At 50.6% G+C, this 19,637-nt stretch overlaps 1 long non-coding RNA gene across 8 annotated transcripts in view; it reads left to right on the top strand.

The window, feature by feature from the left end:
- The window catches only part of LOC108537313 (uncharacterized), a 64,476-nt gene that overhangs the window by 10,284 nt on the left and 34,555 nt on the right, over nucleotides 1-19,637 (top strand). For 2 of the 8 annotated variants that reach the window (XR_001887759.1, XR_001887752.1), the window contains exons 4-8: nucleotides 2,697-2,933; nucleotides 5,946-6,174; nucleotides 8,508-8,658; nucleotides 10,722-10,816; nucleotides 11,147-11,279. This is a non-coding gene — a long non-coding RNA (uncharacterized LOC108537313). Of the gene's footprint in view, nucleotides 1-2,696; nucleotides 2,934-5,052; nucleotides 5,125-5,940; nucleotides 6,175-8,507; nucleotides 8,659-9,137; nucleotides 9,264-10,721; nucleotides 10,817-11,146; nucleotides 11,280-19,637 lie in introns of those variants that run through there. The other 6 variants (XR_001887755.1, XR_001887754.1, XR_001887758.1 and 3 more) reach the window with 6 other exon arrangements.

Here is a 19,637-nt window from a genome sequence, read left to right as displayed (position 1 = left end):
GTGTTGGGATTATAGGAGTGAGCCATGGTCCTCAGCCTACAAATATTTATTGAGTGCTTACTATTAGCCAGGGCACTGAACTAGCTTTTTGGGTTATAACAGTACCAAAAAACAGTCATAATCTTCAAGAGCTTAAATTTAGCATAAAAGGAAGACATTCATCAAAGAACCACACAAAGGAATGTAAAATTAAATGGAGATTAATGACAGGAAAGAGGGTTATCATTTGGTACCGGTGGGGTTGGTCTGGTCAGAGAGAGCAGGAAAGGCCTCTTCAAAGTGTTGGAGGCCGAGACAGATGGATCACTTGAGGTCAGGAGTTCGAAACCAGCCTGGTCGACATGGTGAAACCCCATCTCTACTAAAAATGCAAAAATTAGCCAGGCGTTTTGGGAGACACCTGTAATCCCAGCTACTTGGGAGCCTGAGACACGAGAATTGCTTGAACCTGGGAAGTGGAGGTTGCAGTGAGCCAAGATTGTGCCATTGAACTCCAGCCTGGGTGACAGAACAAGACTCCATCTCAAAAAAAAAAAAAAAAAAAAAAGAAAAAAAAAGTATGTGTTGGTTAGCTGGATGTGGTGGTGTGAGCCTGTGGTCCTAGTTACTTGGGAGGCAGGATTGCTTGAGCCCAGGAAGTTGAGGTTGCAGTGAACCCAGATTGTGCCACTGCACTCCAGCCTGGGCAACAGAACAAGACTCTGTCTCAAAAAAAAGAAAGGTGTATGTTGGAAGGGGGTAAGTCAAGTACATATTAGGCTGAGGGAACAGCATGTGCAAAGGCCCTGTGGCAGGACGGAGCACAGAGAGTTTGGCGAGTTCTGTGCTCCGTGCGGCTGAAACACAGCAGTGCAGGGAGTGGGAGGTGGTTACAGAGGAGGTGGAGTGGGTGGGTTCCATAGGGGCTGGGTCTTGCAGGACCCACTGTAGATAGTAATAGGACATGGGCCTTTAACCTAAGTGCACCAGGAAATCAGTGGAAAGTTTTAAGCAGAGAGATGATTTGGTATTTTACAAAGCTTGCTCTTGCTGTGTGGGCAGGTGAGAGGGGAGAGGCAATGGGGGTGGGGGAGGCTATTAAGGACGCCATTGCGATGGCTATGCAGGAGATGGTGGTGGGGGACGGCAGTGAGATGGAGAGCAGTGGACCAGTTTGAATGGTATTTAGGAAGCAAAACCATCAGGACTCGGTGACATTTAGGATACGGGGAGGAGGGCGAGGAGGAGGAGGCAGGGTGGTCAGCTGATAACTTGTGGCCCTGGACAAAGCTACTGTCTGACCTGGGGAGAGCAGAAGAAGATCAACTTGATGTTGGGAGGTGGGGGTAGGCACAAGGTTGGATCTGGACCTGTTGAGGGTGAGGGTCTTTGATGCACCCAGGAGGTGATGTTGGATATACAGGTGGAGGACTCATAGGAAAGACTATCTTGGGACATACACAAAAATTAAGATGTGGCTGGCAGAGAGGAGAACCCCAGGGAGAGAGAAGAGAGGGAGGAAAGGGGCCAGGACTGAGCAGTGTGGGATTTCCCTGCTGTCTGCTTCCCACAGTTCTGTACTTCCTTCTACTCCTTCCCTGGGCACACGATAGGAGCTCCAGCCCTCATTTCTGAGTGAACGCATGCTTATTCCACTGTCTTTCAGTTTCACATCTGTGTTGTCCGTCAGCTGTACTGAAGGCATGGCTGTGTTTTGGCTTAGTACCTGCCTGCCTTTGCAGTCATATCGAATACCTGATGGCAGAGGAGGCCCTTCCCCATGCCAGGCACTCCATGGACCCTTGAAGGCTCACAATTCAGATAAGGAAACTGAGTCTGGGAGGGGTTGATTGACAGTTATTTAAAGATGTTCCAGTTATCTATTGCTGTGCAACAAGCCAATTTAAAACGTTGTGTCTGAAAACAATAAGCATTTATTTTGCTCAAGAATCTGCAGTTTGGGTAGGTGTGGTGGGGACAGCCCATTTCTGCTCCACGCAGCGTCACTTTAGGAAGCTGGACTGGGGCTGGAAGATTCATTTCCAAGGTGACTTGTTCACGTGGCAGGTGGGGTCTGATTGTTGGCAAGCGCTATTGATTAAAACACCTTCCTGGCCCAGCATGGTGGCAAACACCTTTGTAATCCCAGCACTTTGGGAGGTTGAGGCAGGAAGATGGTGAGACCCTGTCTCTACCAAAAAAAAAAAAAAAAAAAAAAATGCCAGATGTGGTGGCAAATGCCTGTAGTCCCAGCTGTGCTCGGGAGGCTGAGGTGGGAGGATTGCTTGAGTCTGGGATGTTGAGGCTGCAGTAAGCCATGATCGTGCCATTGAACTCCAACCTGGGAGACAGAGCAAGACTCTGTCTCTAAAACAAAAATTACAAGTGAACAAACAACCCCTTCCCCCGACTTTCCTGTGAACAGAAAATACAACAAAACAATATCCTTTCCTGGGGGAAGGGTTTTGACACCCCAGCCTCTGTCTATCTTCTCTCTAATCTTCCCCGCTGGAGGGTGACCCCTCTGGGTGACCCACACTGCCCAGACACATCATCTGGCTCCCACCTGCCTGGTTTTGCCTTCTCGCCAAGCCCTCATGCTCCGTTTGTCCTATTTCCCTCCAGGCAGGTGTCTGCCTCTCTGTGACGTCATCTCCATGAATATTTACCCTGACTGCAGTTATTTATTTAGCTCTTTGTACTCTCCTTTCTTCTAGAAAAGATTTAGGACAGATAAAAAGAATGCATAAAATATAAGAAGACTGGCATAAATGAAGAGTTTGGTCAAAGAAGAAATGATGTAAAATGGAGCCGACATAAGACTAAAGATGCATGTCCCTGTGGAATATACCCGGAAACAACTTTGATTCTAAGTTTTCCAATAATCACAGTGAAGTGGGCCACATGGTCAAGTACATGGTTTACGGTGTCTAGAAGATGAAAGGGATCAGGAGGTACAAGTGAGCCAGGGGAGAAAACTTCAAACAGATCCAGAACTGAGAAAATACTGCAAATAATACTTTAAGCATCATTCTAACCCAGTAGTTTTCATCTGGGGGTTGTTTTGCCCCCAAGGTGAAGGTTACTGATGTCTGGAGACATTTTAGCTGTCATAGCTGCAGAAAGATTGAGGGGCTTGCTACTGGCATCTAGAGAGCGGAGGCTGGGGGTGCCACTAAGCATCCTATAATGTACACAGGATAGCCCCTAAACACAGAATGATTTGACTCAGAATGTCGACAGAACCCCAGTGAAGAAACCCTGACCTGCCGGGCATGGTGGCTCACGCCTGTAATCCCAGCACTTTGGGAGGCCGAGGTGGGTGGATCACCTGAGGTCAGGAGTTTGAGACCAGCCTGACCAATATGATGAAGCCCCGTCTCTACTAAAAATACAAAAGTTAGCCCGACATGGTGGTGGGTGCCTGTAATCCCAGCTACTTGGGAGGCTGAGGTTGGAGGATTGCTTGAACCCAGGAGGCGGAGGTTGCAGTGAGCTGAGATCGTGCCACTGCACTCCAGCCTAGGTGACAGAGTGAGACTCTGTCTAAAAAAAAAAAAAGAGGAAAAAAAAAATAAAAGAAATCCTGATCTAGCTTTTTCTTTGGGCTGGAGATACGGCACTGCCTTCAAAAAAAGTCATTTGGGTTAGTCTATAACTTATCCCTCTGGGAATGTCTCAGCACACTCTGGCCTGATACTAAATACCTTCTCTGGGGAATAGTGTGTTATCCTCCTGGAATATTACAACGAGAAAGCTAGATGATCTCTGAAAGGCAGTGTGATTTAGAGGAAAGAAGTTAGAGTTCCTAGTGAGCGCTGGGTTCATGGGCCAGGACAGAAGCACACCAGATGCTTGCCTCTTTCTATGATACAGCACGCGGGCAAGTTGTTCCCTGTGTGTTGATGATTGCAAACATCCTATGCTGAGCTCGGCACAAGGGAGGGGCCTGGGAAAGGTTTTCTTTCTCTTACTTTATGTGGCGGTCTTAAAAACATGGCCCTATCGTTATTTGCTGCTTCTTCATTGGAAGGTGGAGTCTATGTCTCTTCCCCTGGAATCCAGGCTCCGTGACCACTTCACCGGTAGAAAATGTTGGAAATGACACTGCATTTGTTTCTGGGATAAGGCCTTCAGAAATGGGAAGCTTGCCCTACTTGCCTCTTGGGGCAGTGCTCTTAGAAGTCACCATATTGTGAGGAAGCCAACAGCACGTGAAGAGGCCAGGGTAGGGTTCTGGCTGATGACCCCAGCTGAGGTCACAGGGGACAGCCAGTAACAACCACCAGAGAGCAATGATGGCTTTGAGATGACTCCAGCCCCCACGGTTGGGTCACCTCTGACTTTGAGCTGCCCCAGTCCATGTCATGTGAGCCAAGATGAGCTGTCTTCCCAGGTTCTGCCCAAATTGCAGATTCAGGAGCCAAATACATGATCGTTGTTTTGAGCATCCCAGTTAAGGTGGATAGGTCTGAAGTGGTAGATAACTGAAATACCTTTCTTCATGTTCCCTCCTTCTGGTGATTCAACAAATGTTTTTTAGCATCCTGAATGAGTCAGCCACAATTCTAGATGCTATGAATAGAGGAGTGAAAAAACAGGGATTCTCACGGAGCTTACGTTCTGTGGGGGAGACAGACAAGTAAGAAAGATAAATAAAATAGATGATTTGGAGGTGGTGAAAAATGCTAAGAAGAAAAACAAAGGCAGGGAAGGGAATAGGAAGTTTATAAATAGGTGGTCGGGGAAGGCCTTCCAAGCAGGAGGCACTGCATAAAGACTTGAAGGCAATGAGGAGCCAGCCAAGTGGATGCCTGGGGGAACTGCTTTCTGGACAGAGGGAACAGCAAGTGCAAAGGCCCAGAGGCAGGGGTGTGCTTGGAGTGTGCCAGGAATATCCAGGGTGGCCAGATGGAGGGTGAGATTAGGATGTCATAAGATGTGAGATTAGGATGGGCAGTCATAGGATGTGAGATTAGGATGGTGGTGGTGCGGTCAGATGGTGAAGGGCCCTGTGAGGACTTTTTGCCCTCATGGCAAGGTTTTAAGCAGAGGAGTAATGCATTTTAACAGGATCGCTATGACTGCATGGGGCTCAAAGATGGAAGCAGGGAGACCGCTTGGGAGGCCATTGCAATAATCCAGGTAAGAGATGATAAACCCGGTGCCTTAAATCAGGCTGGTAGCAATGGGGGTGGTGGAAAATGGTCAGAATTCCAACATATTTTAAGGGGAGAGTTACCAGGATTTGCTGAAGGAGTGGATGTATGTGGATGGAAGCAGAGGAGTTAAGGATGTCTCCAAGGGTTTGGCTTGAGCAACTAAAAGATGGATTTGCCATTTCTCACTGAGATGAGGAAGACAGTGAAGCTGGCTTTGTGCACGAAGGAAGAAACTTCAGGAGTTCCATCTTGGGCATGTTAAGTTTAAGATCCTGTGGTCACCAGTCTTCAAGATGACCCCAATGACCATAACCCTTTTTTTTTTGAGACAGAGTCTCACTCCATCACTCAGGCTGCGGTGCAGTGGTGTGATCATGGCTCACTGCAACCTTAACATGTTGGGCTTAAGTAATCCTCCTCTTTAGCCTCCTGAGTAGCTGGGACTATAGGCATGCACCGTCATATCCAGATAAATTTTTAAAAATATTTTTTGTAGAGATGCAGTCTCACCATGTTGCCCAGGCTGGTCTCAAACTCCTGGGCTCAAGTGATCTGTCCATCTCTGCTTCCCAAAGTGTTGGGATTATAGGCGTGAGCCACTGCAACTGGCTAGGCCCCACCTCTTGGTATTCACACCTCTTGGTATCCCCTCCCACACTGTACCAGGGTTGGTCAGTGTGAGCAATAAAATGTGACAGAAGTGATGTTATGCCAGTGTTTAGATTAGGTTGTAAAAGACTGTACCCCCTGCCTGTCTCATTCTCTGTCTCCCTTTCTTTCTTGGGTTATTTGCTCTGAGGAAAGCCAGCTGTCATATGATGAGCAGCCCTATGGAGAGGGTGTGTGGGAAGAACCTGAAGTCTCCAGCCAGCAGCCATGTGAATGCATCATCTTGGAAGCAGATCCTCCAGCCCCAGTCCAGCCTTCAGATGACTGCAGCCCTGGTCAACATCTCAACTGCAGCCACATGAGAGACTCCAGAACAGAACCATCCTGCTGAGCCTCTCCTGGAATCTTGACCCTCAGAAACCACGTGAGATCATAAATGACAGTTGTTTTAAGCTGTTAAGTTTTGGAATCATTTGTTAGCTAGCAAGAGATAACAAATATAGATCTGCATGAAACATACAAGCACAAGGAAGTAGGCAGTCAGGTCTACAAGTCTGAAATTCAGGGAAGCAGTTCAGGCTGATATGTAAATTTGACAGTTATTAACATATAGGTGATATTAAAAGGCATCAGGAGCAAAGGTTTCTCTTTTCATGGAAGCTTTCTCCACTTCCCCACTCCCTCATCTGTGCTCTGACGTTGGCTTGCCTTTGCTGTGAGGTTGCACGGCAATGGCTTTGCCTTGTGCCTATCTGACCATTAGGCTCAGAGATAACCGAGTCTTCTTTGTATCTTCTTCTAAACTTGGTACAAACTAGAAGGGTTTAATAAATGCTTTTGGGGTGCTATGAACACATGTTGGAGCTCAGAGGGTAAAGCGGACACTGTTTAAGTGTTATGACTATATCCCTTTTTGCATGGTTGGGCTAACTTTCAACTGCCAGCTTTGGCCTCTCAGAGCCTCGGGACCCCCAACCCCTGCATTGGGAGACCCCAGAAAAGCCTAGAATGAACATCCCCCAGAAGCAGCCCTCAGCTGAAGATCATCATGAGTTGACATATAAACATCTCAGCTTACCCCTTATGTAGGTTTGGAAGTGGATGGTTCCAGATCCTGCGTTTTGTGTTGTTTCTCAGTTTCCCCACAGGATGCAGCCCTAGTACTTACTTTGGCAGTGGGCTTAGAACAGCCCTTCCCTGGCTGCTTTCCCTTCTCTGGGTCATTTGCCTGCTCTCCTGCTGGGGCTCCCCCCATAGCCAGTACCTCTCAAATAAACGATTGGTGCTCAAATCCACTCAGGAACTGCTTCTTAAGGACCCAAACCATGATTATGGAGAGGCAGAGCTTGGATATGTGGAGAAGTAAAGTGCCCCCCCAGCTCAGGGCTCAGCACTGCACGAGGGCATCTGGGGAGCTGAGCCCCTGGCGGTGTGACCTTGCCTGACCAGCAGAGAGGACGCTGGGTCTTCCAAAGTTGGACCCAATTTTAGAACGTTACTGAGCCACATCTCTGATCTGGGAGCCCTGTGCTTGGTTTCATACTTTCACCTTAGCAGGGTCTCTGTCTTCCTTGGAAGGGGAGAGCAGGTCCAAGGGTGGTGCCAGCTGCCCCAGCACATAGCCTGTAGCTGGCATCACCAGGAGGCATGGCAAGCTTTCTGCACAGAGGAGGCTGTTCCCAGGCAGATGGCACTCTGCTAACATGTTGGCAGTGTGACCGCATGCTTTCCAGAGCTGAGTGTTTGTGCCCCTCACAGGGGCTCCCACTGAGGGGTTGCAGGAGGGAGTCAGACCACATCTGGCTTCCGGAACACCCCAATTTTTACCAGCCTCACCCTCCACCTGGAGCCCCTTCAGCTCTGCCTTTCGTTCTCCCACTTCGATCCTAGTCCCTTTCTTTACCTCTCGGGGTGTGGCTGCTGTGTCCTGCGGGGCTCGGTTTCCACCTGACAGATGAGACCTGGAGCTTGGTGGGCACTGGTCTGCTCGGTGTCTCCCTCCTTGTCCTTCTTTACCAGGGAATGCAGATTCCAGGGCAGCACCAGATTCACTGTGAAAGAGTTTGAGCTGGTGGCTCCCACTCACAACCAGATTCATTCAATGACTTCCATTACCTAGGCACTGGCTGTGTTCTCAGCTGGGAGATGCCACAGGGAGTGTAAAGACATCTCCCAGTGGGTCCACCCTCAAGAGAGGAAGCAAGATAGAACAGAGGAACAAGAACAGAGTGGGGGAAGTCATCAGTGTACCAGGAAGAAGCCAAATAGCTCTCATAAGGGCCTCCTTGTGCTAGACGCCTTCATGCACAAACATTCATGAGGTCCTCCCAGCGAGGCAGAGAGCTGCTCATCCCCATAGCCATCCTCAGCCCTTTCCCCGCTGCTCCGCGCTGGGAGGCAGAGCTCCGTGGACTGCATCACTAGCCTCTCGATTCAGGTCACAGAGAGAGTGGGAATTTCCCCAGTCCTCCGACCCCTGTCAAAGCTCTGTTCCCATTCTGAGGCCTTCTACAGCGAAGGGACAGATATGCTTTCTCCAGGTCACTCACTTGTCACACAAGGAGTGGTTTTCCTAAACCCTGCCCACATCTTGGTAAAAAGCCCCTTCCAGGGCCAGCTTTGTGGACCTGTGACCCATGACATCATCTTGGGCCCAGCGCTTAGAAGGGCCCGTGCCTGGTCTGATGCTCTGCTGTCATCATCTGGAAATTCTTAACACTTTTTAACCATGGGGCCTGTATTTTCACTTTGCTCCAGATCTGCAGGTTATGTAGCTGCTCGTGGTCCCTTGGCTAAGGCCTTCTGCTCAGCCTGTTGGTGGGTGCCATCTGCTTCCTGCTGGGTTCATTTTTCATCAGCAAATGGAGGTTGAAGGGAGCCCAATAACTTGCCTGAGACCACAGAACTAGTAAGTAGCAGAGCTGGGATTTGAACCTGGGACTTCCACCTTTGTAACCTGTTTCTCCCGGCTTGAGACCCTGGATGAAATGCCTGTAATGTCAATCTGCAGCACTTTGCATATACACTGATTGCTCCTCCCTGATGGGAAAGTCACAAGGCTTCCGGGGGCCTCTATTTCTCTCCTCCTGATTCTGGTGGTTTTCCTGATTGCCTTGGCCCAGCCGGCCTCAAAGCCTCCCGCTGGCCTGAATCACAGATGCAGCTGCTCTGACCGCCTGGTGATGGAGAGGCCAGGCCTCTCCCTAGTTGCCTGAGCTGGGTTCCTCCCTCCCTGCCAGCCCCCTGTCTGCCTTTTGCTGCTTCCAGCAGAGAGACCCTCACTCTCCAGTGCAGCCTCAAAGCTCGGGCCTGGACATGACGGATGAGAAAGGGAAATTTGGAAAGGACTTAATGCTCTTACCGGCTGCCCCTAATTTTATTTTGAAGGGAAGAAGAAGGAGAGGGGCACCAGCAGACAGGAGAGGTTTCCCCTGATGGAGATGAGCTGGGAATCAAGATAAATGAAGGCTCCTTTTGGACACTTGTTCCAACCCTCAAACTGTTTTCCTGGCAGACAGGCACGTCATCAAACCCCTGCTTGGGGGCCCTGGGTGAAACTGCTGCTCAGATGCCTATCGGATGCGGGGGGTCTGGAAGGGAGGGTTCCACTCCCTTCAGCCTTTGGTCTTGGCCCTTCTGGTCAGCCCAGTCCCTTTGGAGACCACTGGACCTCTGGAAAAATGGGAAGGGTTCTGACTCTGGATTCAGACAAATCTGGGTCCCTTGCTCTTTCATTTCCTGCAGGCCTGCAGGTGCAATACTGAACCAAACTCGAAGGGCCCTGCTGTGCATGAGTCTGGATGCTGTCTCTGCCACTTCCTAGCGAGGCAACCTTGAGCAAGCTCCTTAACCTCTCAGAGCTTTGTTTTCTTCCTCAGGGACACAGGGAAAGTCACACTAATTCTCAGCATACATGTGAGCATCAGAGTTTGTGCATATAAGAGCTTCGTCCTGGGCCGGGTGTGGTGGCTCAAGCCTGTAATCTCAGCACTTTGGGAGGCCGAGACGGATGGCTCACGAGGTCAGGAGATCGAGACCATTCTAGCTAACACAGTGAAACTCCGTCTCTACTAAAAAAATACAAAAAACTAGCCGGGTGAGGTGGCAGGCGCCTGTAGTCCCAGCTACTCGGGAGGCTGAGATAGGAGAATGGCGTGAACCCGGGAGGTGGAGCTTGCAGTGAGCTGAGATCCGGCCACTGCACTCCAGCCTGGGTGACAGAGTGAGACTCCGTCTCAAAAAAAAAAAAAAAAAAAAAAGAGCTTCGTCCTAAGTCTGACACATCTTACTGACTCTAATACACTAACCACTGGCTTTTTTTGGCAAAGGTTGGTAGGCAAGACATGGCTTGGAAGGCAGTGGTCCAAGGGCGACGGTGTCTGGTGTCCCAAGTTTGTGCCCTGTTTATAAATGCCCAGGGCCCAGCCCCACATGGAGGAAACAATTGAAGGAAAAAAAGAGGAAAAAAGAAACCCTCAAGTAGGCAGCATCCTCTTCCAGCTGCAGTCTCACAGCTCCGGGGGGACCCAGCTCTCCTTCCTCCCTTGTTATTTAAAGTCGAAGGGGTGTGTAAATCAACCAAAATAATTCACGCGAATCATTAGCGACTCCAAGGCAGCATCTTTTTACCAGCAGCATTAAATTAAAACAGCGCAAAACTGCGGCTTTTAAAACACATCAGCTCTGTTTCCTCCCTCCGGCCTGCTGTAATCGAAAGCTGCTGGGATCTAATGAAATGGAATTAGCATCTCCAATCCCTCTCTGGCTACTGCTTACATAAAAACGTCTCTCTGGATGGATTGCTGAAGGGAGATGTCAGAATTGCAAGGGAGTCCCACCCTTCTCTGCCAGCCCCTTGCTCTGTGGTGCCCACCCGTCCAGTGCCGCCCGAGCTGCAGTGACCACGTTGCAGAGGGGCCCAAAAAGGAGTGGTCGGTTCTGTTTGTTCACCTCTCATTTCTGCCTCTGTAGAGACCTGGCCCAGCTCAGCAGTGCTCACACCAGCTCCTTCACGGTTTCCTGTGACAACTGCGCATCAAGACTGTCTCCCTCTAACCCCATTTCAGGTACCTCTCAGCTGCTGTCCTCTATCATATCCCTAAACACTCAGCCGGCTGGGCACGCAGCTTAGAAGCTTTGCCTTCCTTTCTCAGTTAACCTGCCTCCCACTCCTCTTCCTGGCTGAATGGGAAGTCCAGCAACCCCCCTGTATCATTCTCCTGGGCTGTTTCTAAGTGTTCTTTCAGGGGTGTTCAATGGGGGAGCTGTGACATTTGGGTCATGAGGAGAGTAACAGGGGCCCCCGGAAGACTGGTGACTTTTCCAGGTGCCAGGTGCCTGGTACCTTGTAAATGCTTGGAAAATGATCCTTTCTCTTGTGGTTATGGTTGCAATAGGCTGTGAATTCTGTGAGAGCAAGAGTGGGTGCCTCCCATCCCCTGCTTCCTCTCTGGTACCCTGAACTCTACGGACGGCAACAAACACTTGCTGAATCGTTGTTGAAAAAGGAATGAATGAACACCAGTGTTTGGAATCACGGTCTGTCTTTCATTTACCAACTGTGGGGCCAGGGGAGATGCCCCTGGACTGAGTGGGCCGCTGTTTGCTGCGGGGGGACTGTCGTGTGCATCGCAGGATGCCTTTCTCATGGCCATTTGATTCAGGAGTGCCCTCCCCGGTCATAGCAAAAAGGAAAAATGCCCAACACCTTTCAAGTGCCTGGGAGTTTGGTGCCATCCTAGCTGAGAAACACTGACTCCCTTCCCTTCTCCCAGACACTCTCTTGTTAGCTCTCTGATTTTTCTAAAATCAGATCATTTTCATATTTTCCTTAGAAACCTTTGCTGACTCCCAGGGACTCACTTCTCAGTCTCATTGTCATGGCCAGCATGAGGGTGTGTCTGCACAGCAAGGGGCAGGTGTGGGTGGAGGGAGTGGAGGGGATGTGGGCATTACCTCTCCTTGGCAGGGGTTGCCCCTGACCTGTAGCCTGCCTCATCCAAGCCACAGACTGTAAATCTCCTGGCTTTGCTCATAGGAGGATGTCCCCACGTGCCTGTGATGGGAAGAAAATACAGTCCTAACTCCTTAGCATGGTGCCAGAGAGTTGCAGCTCCTGCCTGAGCCATTTCTCCTGCTCCCAGAGCCTCATGCCCTCTTAGCACATCCCTGCTGTCCTGGCTGTGTGGCTGTGATGCTCCGCCTGTGGCTTTGCATCATCCCCTTCTCAGAGACCAAGCTGAGGTTCACACAGAGGTGATCCTCAGGCAGAGAAGAGGCCGCTTTTGCACTCCAAGCTCCACTCCCTGAAACTGTCTTAAAGTTACTCTTTCACTGTTTCATTCGCTCACCCATCCGTGCTCTGAGTCTGTATGCCTCGGCCCTTCTGATTTGTCCATAGCTGTGGTGGGCAGTCCATGTATGCTGAAACCACCTCCCAACCTCAAGTGTACCCTGAGTCTCTGCCTGGGGCTGTCCCCAAAGCAGGAAGGAGTGTCACTGCAGGTGCAAGTGGAAAAGCAGGAGAATCAAACCTCAGCCGATGGGCAGCGGGAAAATGCCTTAGTCTGCGGTCTTCCAGAGGAACCATTACAGGGCACCCCATGCCTGGCTTTGCAGAGGGGCCCCAGTGGGGTTGAGTCCCATTGTCCGCAGTAGTGACAAGCCCAAGAACGCACCCCTCCTTGCTTTTCTCCCTTCCGAGTCTCACTCTCCCTGCCCCTCACTCCTGCTTCCTGGGGCCATCTTCCAAATAAACCACTTGCATCCAAGTCTTCGCTTCAGGCTCTGCTGTAGAGGACTGTGTGCTCGCAAACGAGACGTTCCCGATAAGCCCTGCTCTTGCAGACAAAGCAGGACGGTCCTTCTCTGCAAACAGGAAGGGCAAAGGAGCCAGTTGTAAACAGTGGGCTCTGGGAACTGGTCAATGATTACTGATCTTGGGAGTCAAGGAAAGGTCAGAGAAGCAACACATGCCGCGTGACTTGGTAACATTCCACAAACGGCCGTATAAAATAAAGCAGAGTGTGCCGTTCGGTGCGGCCGCCATGTATGTCTTGTCCTGTGTTGTCTTGTGTGTTCATTCCTTTGTTTAGGAAACACGCGGACCCCAACACTCTGCTTTCAGTGGAACCTAACTGGGACCAGCATCTCGTTTGTCTGGCGTGTGGAGAGGATACTACATATGATGCAGGTTGAGGAGGCCAAGCACTGTCCCCTCCAGCATTCATTTCCTCCTCACTGCCCCCCACCCCAAATAGAGCGACAGCGTAGCTGGGGGACATGCCTGCCTGAGACAGGCCTGCTAGTGACGGCCCAAGGAGGACGTGCAGGAGACCAGCTCTCCCGGCTCCCCAGCTTCCCAGTTTGGAGCCAGCTTTGCTCCGCTGTCCAGCTTTGCAGAGAAGTGGTGGATTGTGTGGGGAGGTGGCGGCGATGGTGGGGCAGGCTAGGAACAGGGCCCGCTACTGTGGCGAACAGGCCTTTTCATGGTGCAGCATGGGGTCTCCAGGAGCCTGGGGGCCACTGCACAAATTCCGGGTTGGCACCAGCCTGAAGACTCACCGCCCTGGTCAGGAGCAGCTGGCAGCAAGAGCACACCCTGATGGGCAGGCCAGGCAAAGCTTGAGGCTGGAGAACCCAAGGCTGGGAGCTTGACTGAAATTGGGCGTGCCTTTGATCACCTGTTGAACTGCTACACTGTCGGAAGTGGTTTATCCACTGGAGGATTAGCCTACTCAGCACCTTGCAGGTGACACGTGCCGAAATCAGTGCAGATAGAAATGGGAGGACCCCCAAATCAAAACCAGGAAATATTCCTGCCATTCAGCAGCTCTCCTTCTTCCCCCTCCCTGGAGACACGTGGCAGAATTCCCTATTATTGTCTTTGGGGGCAAATTGAGCCTGGGGCAGAGGAGGGACAGAGAGAAGGACAGCTCAACTTGGGGTAGCAGGTCACAGATTATGCCCTGATTGTAAATGTCCTGACTCCTGGCTCACCAGCTCTCCATGTAACCCCCTTCCCCAAAAAACCGGCTCCCGGCCTGGATGGCCACCATATGTTTAAGATGTTCCACGGCTGCTGTTGAGAGCCGGAAGGGCTGTTTGGGAGAAGGCACTCAGTCAAAGCTGTGTTTATATACACAAGGGCCGGTGTCTTTTTATTATGCATAATTATACGCTTCTTAATGTACAGGCCTTGCGAACCATTTTTCCTTCCTCAGTGAAGTCGCAGCAGAGGCGGGTGTGACTCTGGGTGCTTGGGGGCCAGGAGATGGCTGCTCTTGTCTCCTTAACTTGGGGGTGCTGAGCCCTGAGCATGGCAGGTCCCTCTGACAGATAAGCATGCGAGTTCACTCTGACCGAGAGAACAAGTTCTTCCAAGGGGATTGTGGAGCCGGGACGCAGTGGTACAACGTGGAAATGTTGTAGATCATGAAGTGAACCTCTTTGTCTTTGAGCCAAAGCCTCAGATACACTCCTGCCCTCATCCTGAAAGAAAATGTTAGATCCTTCCTACAAAGCATTGTTTCACCTCTGTACCCAGCGATTCTCCTCTTCTTTCTAAATTTCACAAACTTAGACTCTGAAAACCTGACATGGTAAGATATGGGGACGCTATCCTGAGAGTAAAGGTTGAGATTTAAATCATCATAATAAAAGTTTTTTGTTTATCTAGCACAGCAGTGAGGGAGAACAAGTCCTCTGGGGTCCAGGACCTGGGTTCAAATCCAAGCTCCACCGTAGCCATGTGACCCCGGGCTTATCATTTCTTCTCTTTCAATTTCGGGTTTCTTTATTGATAAAATGGGAATAACATTAGTTCCTACATCATGGAAAGCACCTGGCACAGTCCCTGGTGCCTTGTAAATGCTTGGAAAAGGATCCTTTCTCCTGTGGTTATGGTTCCAATAGACTGTGAGTTCTATGAGCGCAAGAGTGGGTATCTCCCATCCTCTGCGTTCTCTCTGATACCCTGAACTCTGCTGACAGCAGCAAACACTTGCTGAATCGTTGTTGAAAAGGAATGAATGAACACCAGATTTGGAATCAGGGTCTGTCTTTTTTTTTTTTTTTTTTGAGACGGAGTCTCACTCTGTTGCCCAAGCTGGGGTGCAGTGGCGCAGTCTCGGCTCCCTGCAAGCTCCGCCTCCCGGGTTCATGCCATTCTCCTGCCTCAGCCTCCCGAGGCACCTGCCACCATGCCCAGCTAATTTTTTTGTATTTTTAGTAGAGATGGGTTTCACTGTGTTAGCCAGGATGGTTCCTGACCTCGTGATATGCCCGCCTCGGCCTCCCAGAGTGCTGGGATTACAGGCGTGAGCCACCGCGCCCGGCCAGGGTCTGTCTTTCATTTACCGACTGTGAGGCCAGGCAGTATGAGATCTCTGCGCTCCACAGATGCAAAGTGAAGTCATGGATTTGCCCCATAGGCATGTGATGATGAGATTAACTGAGCGGCTCTGAGACAAAGCACGTGAAATGTTTAGCGTGGTGCTCGGTGTCAGGTCATGTCCAATTTTATTAGGAGCTTATATTCCAGTCCGTAGCAGCTTGCTATTTTTTATTTATTTATTTTTGAGACAGAGTCTCGCTCTGTCACCCAGGTTGGAGTTCAGTGGCGTGATCTCCGCTCACTGCAAGCTCCGCCTCCCACGTTCACGCCATTCTCCTGCCTCAGCCTCCGAGTAGCTGGGACTACAGGCGCCCGCCACCTCGCCCCGCTAATTTTTTTCTATTTTTGTTCAGTAGAGATGGGGTTTCACTGTGTTAGCCAGGATGGTCTCCATCTACTGACCTCATGATCCACCTGCCTCGGCCTCCCAAAGTGCTGGGTGTGAGCCACTGTGCCCCGCGGCAGCTTGCTATTTAAAAGCATTTTTATTTCCATCACCCCACATGATCCTCAAAACAACCTGTGGGCTGGGCAGTCTTCATCCCACAAACAAGAAAGAGAGTTTCAAGCCGGCCACTGGAATCCCCGCGCTTTGGGAGGCCAAAGCAGGGGGTCGCTTGAGCCCAGGCGTTTGAGACCAGCCTGGGTAACATAACGAGATCCTGTAACTATAAAATAACATAGCCAGTTTCAGAAAGGTGAAGTGACCTGCCAGCCACAGTGCCCAAGCCCCATGGCTCTACCCGCCCCCTACCCACCCCGCCTTCCCGTTTGACACTTTTATTCCAGTGCAACTTATTTGGTCCTTTGAGAGTGTCCCGGACTTTTAAATGTAGGAGATGCTGGAGCTCTGTGGTGTATGTAAATCTCCTTTCTTTGAAGCCTGCTTCCACCAGGAAGGCCCCCTAGGATGAAAAGACCGACAAGTCTAGAAGGTTATCAGCCCACTTTTGAGAGCCCTTCTTTTCTGGGCCCCTACCCCAGTGGGGAAGCACACACAGACTGCCAGGCTGGCATTTATATGGAGTTCACTCCAGGAGGAGCAGACAGATTACTGTGTGTGGGGCGGGGCACTTCCCACACACTTGCTTGGGGTTTGGAGTGGGGAGAGTGGCCAGGGGCCCTGTGTATGCACATTTTTTGTTGTTGTTGTTTGTTTTTTGAGACGGGGTCTTGCTCTGTCTCCCAGGCTGGAATGGGGTGGCGTGATCACGGCTCACTGCACCCTTGATTTCAACAAGCAATCCTCTCACCTCAGCCTTTCGAGTAGCTGGGACCACAGGTAGTGCCATCAGGCATGGCTCATTTTTTTATTTTTGTAAAGGTGGGGATATCCCTACGTTGTCCAGGCTGAATTTGAACTGGGCTCAAGTGATTCTCCCACCTTGACCTCTCAAAGTGTTGGGATGAGCCACCGCGCCCGGCCAACACATGATATGCTCTGTGCTGACAGATTTCTTCTGAGCTAACTGATGTTGTCCTTTGACCCTTATCGACCCTGTCGGAACACCCTAAATGTTCTTATTTAGCTTTCTCTCACCAAAACGTTACAAAAGTTACGCAGTTAGAGCTGTTTTTCAGATTTACCTGGCCGTCCTGTCCTTCCTTTTCTTATTTTATTTTATTTTTTTGTTTTTTGAGACGGAGTCTTGTTCTGTCACCCATGCTGGAGTGCAGTGGTGCAATCCTGGCTCACAGCAACTTCTGCCTCCCGGGTTCAAGTGATTCTCCTGCCTCAGCCTCCAGAGTAGCTGGGATTACAAACACCTACCACCACGCCCAGCTAATTTTGTATTTTTAGTAGAGGCAGGGTTTCACCATATTGGCCAGGCTGGTCTCGAACTCCTGAAGTCAGGTGATCTACCTGCCTTGGCCTCCCAAAGTGCTGGGATTACAGGTGTGAGCCACACCTGGCCGATGCTTAATTTTCATCTGCTAAACCTAGCAACCCTAAGTGCTGGTGACTTCCCAGGGCTGGGGCAGCTGCAGCTCCTCTCAGCTCCACTCTGCAGAGCTGGGGATCAGCCTGCCTTCCGGTCTCACCAGGAGCAAGGGAGACGCCAAGCGTCTTGGATGCTCTGAGAAGCCTGTGCATCCACAGTAAAGGAAGCGTCCTTGGTAATGGGGAGATTTACCATCTGAAGGGCAACCCTCCCACTCGTAGGTGTGATTAGTTCCTAAGCACTTTTCTAGCAAGTGCTCTGTGTTTGTTCAGGGACACAGGAGGAGGCCCCCATCAATTCTCTCCCCTTCCCACCGCCCCCTGTCCCCCAGAGATTTAGAGTCAGGAGGCGATCTTCCCTCTCGCTTCCATTACTTTAGTGCCTGAGTTACTGAGCCATTATCCCTTTAAGAGTTCTTCATTTGACCTCAGGCAACAAAATCCAAGGAGCTGTAGAAGCGCTTCCCTCTGTTCCGGGGCAGTACCTGCCCACTGGACTCTCCATTCATTTAGCTCCTTTATGGGCTGCCTCTGCCACTCATGGCTAAACAACCTTGAGTGAGACCTTAAACTCTCCCAGATTTATTTTCCTAATCTGTAAAATAAGGTGGTTGAAATAGATGCTCTCTAAGGTCCCTCATTTTCTGTGATTTCTTGCAGCCAATCTGAAGACAAAGCCCCCTATCAGAAACGTAATAGAGTTAAAAGGCCATGGCCCAGCCCAAGGGGCCATCAACTTCCTCCGGCTCACCTCCCCAAACCTTGACCCACCTCATCATGCAAAGCCAGCAACTCAGGAGGTGGGAAATTGGCTAAGTCAATAAAAGACAGGAAAGGACAGAGTCTGGTTGAGATTCCCTCATTCAATGAGCAACGTGCATGAGGAATTGATTTCCCTCACCTCCTGTTTACTATGTTTTTTCCCCCCTCTGGTGCAGGGAAGAAAGGCTTTGCATCAAGATGAGTCCTTCCACAGTGAGACTGCAATTTAACCAACGTGTTTGTTATTTCAGGAGCCTGAACACTGTTCACAACTTGATTCCCTTGCCCTTGCTTTTCTTTGGCCTGTTTCTTTTTTCCTATAGACAGAGTCTCGGAGGAAGATCAATTCCTCCTCCCTTGTAGGTTCAGGGCTCTGTGGAGGTCTCGGGGAGGGGCCGAGGTCTCGGGGAGGGGCCGAGGTCTCGGGGAGGGGCCAAGGTCTCGGCAGGCCTGCTCTGGTGGGAAAGCTGCTGGTGCCTCTGTCTCTCCAGAGGGGCACTTTTTTGACCAAGGACGTGAGCCTCCCAGCCAGGAGTCCACATGGCTGAGGAGCACCAAGGAGGCCCAGCGACACCTTTGCAGGCTGGGGTACCAGGAGCTCCTGCTCATGCCTTGGTCTCTGAGTAATCAAGATGGCTGGTGTGGGGGAAGGGAGACCAGGTGGCTCTGATAAGGATGAAACAAAATGAACGTGTTTTCAGTTTCCCCCCAGGCCCCAGCAGGATTCTGCAAAACTGTAATCCTATTTTGTAAATAGATGGAATTGCCTTCTCCTTTTTAACCCATTGGAGATGCAAAGCCAGCTGCTCTCTCTCTGTCTTAATGCAACTGGTAAGAGGCGGAGGCTAAGCTGTCGATTTGTCCCGGCGCGTGGATGAGGTAAGGGAGCCACAGCGCGGTGACGGCCCCAGAAACCTGTGCTGTTTGTCTCTGAAGCTTGGATTAGTTGATGTGCAAACCAATGGTCGGTTCATCCAATTCGGAATTAGACTTGGCAGACCCAGTGGGATACTGGGAGGCAGAGAGGAGAACTGGCGGCTCCTCTCAATCCATTCCGAGTCTTTTTTGACCAAGGGTCTGGGCTGATGTTCTTGGGACAGAGACTGGGGCCGCCCACAACTGTTGCATTTCCAAAGGCGACAAGGGGACCTCAGCCAAACACCTGGCAGCAGAGCCTCACGGAGCCTCAGCATGGGGACTGGACCTTACCCCAGGCATTGGAGCTACTGAATGATGGAAGGCTGGGCGCAGTGGCTCACACCTGTAATCTCGGCCCTTTGGGAAGCTGAGACAGGCGGATAACTTGAGACCAGGAGTTTGAGACCAGACTAGGCAACATAGGAAAACCCTGTCTCTACAGAAAAAAAAAAAAGAAAAAAAAATTAGCTGGGCCTGGTGGCACACAGCTGTAGTCTCAGCTACTAGGGAGGCTGAGGTGGGAGGATCACTTGATCCCAGGAGTTCAAGACCAGCCTGGGCAACATGGCTAACCCTGTCTCTACAAAAAATACAAAAATTAACCAGGGGTGGTGGTGGTGCATGTCTGTGGTCCTAGCTACCTGGGAGGCTGAGGCAGGAGGATTACTGGAGCCCATAAGGTCGAGGCTGCAGTGAGCTGTGATTGCACCACTGCACTCTGGCCTCGGCAACAGTGAGACCCTGTCTCAAAAAAAAAAAAAAAAAAAAGATGTTAAGCAGGGCACAGCCTGATGGTATATGTGTCTTAGATGCCTTTGCTGGCCACCTGGAGATGGGGATGGGTGGCTAGGACTGCAGGAGGGAAGACCAG

This window comes from Rhinopithecus bieti, unplaced genomic scaffold (assembly GCF_001698545.2).
Source record: "Rhinopithecus bieti isolate Rb0 unplaced genomic scaffold, ASM169854v2 scaffold_13400, whole genome shotgun sequence".
Lineage (NCBI taxonomy): Eukaryota > Metazoa > Chordata > Mammalia > Primates > Cercopithecidae > Rhinopithecus > Rhinopithecus bieti.
Note: the sequence above shows the minus strand (reverse complement) of the source record. Positions and strands in the feature narration are given on the sequence as shown.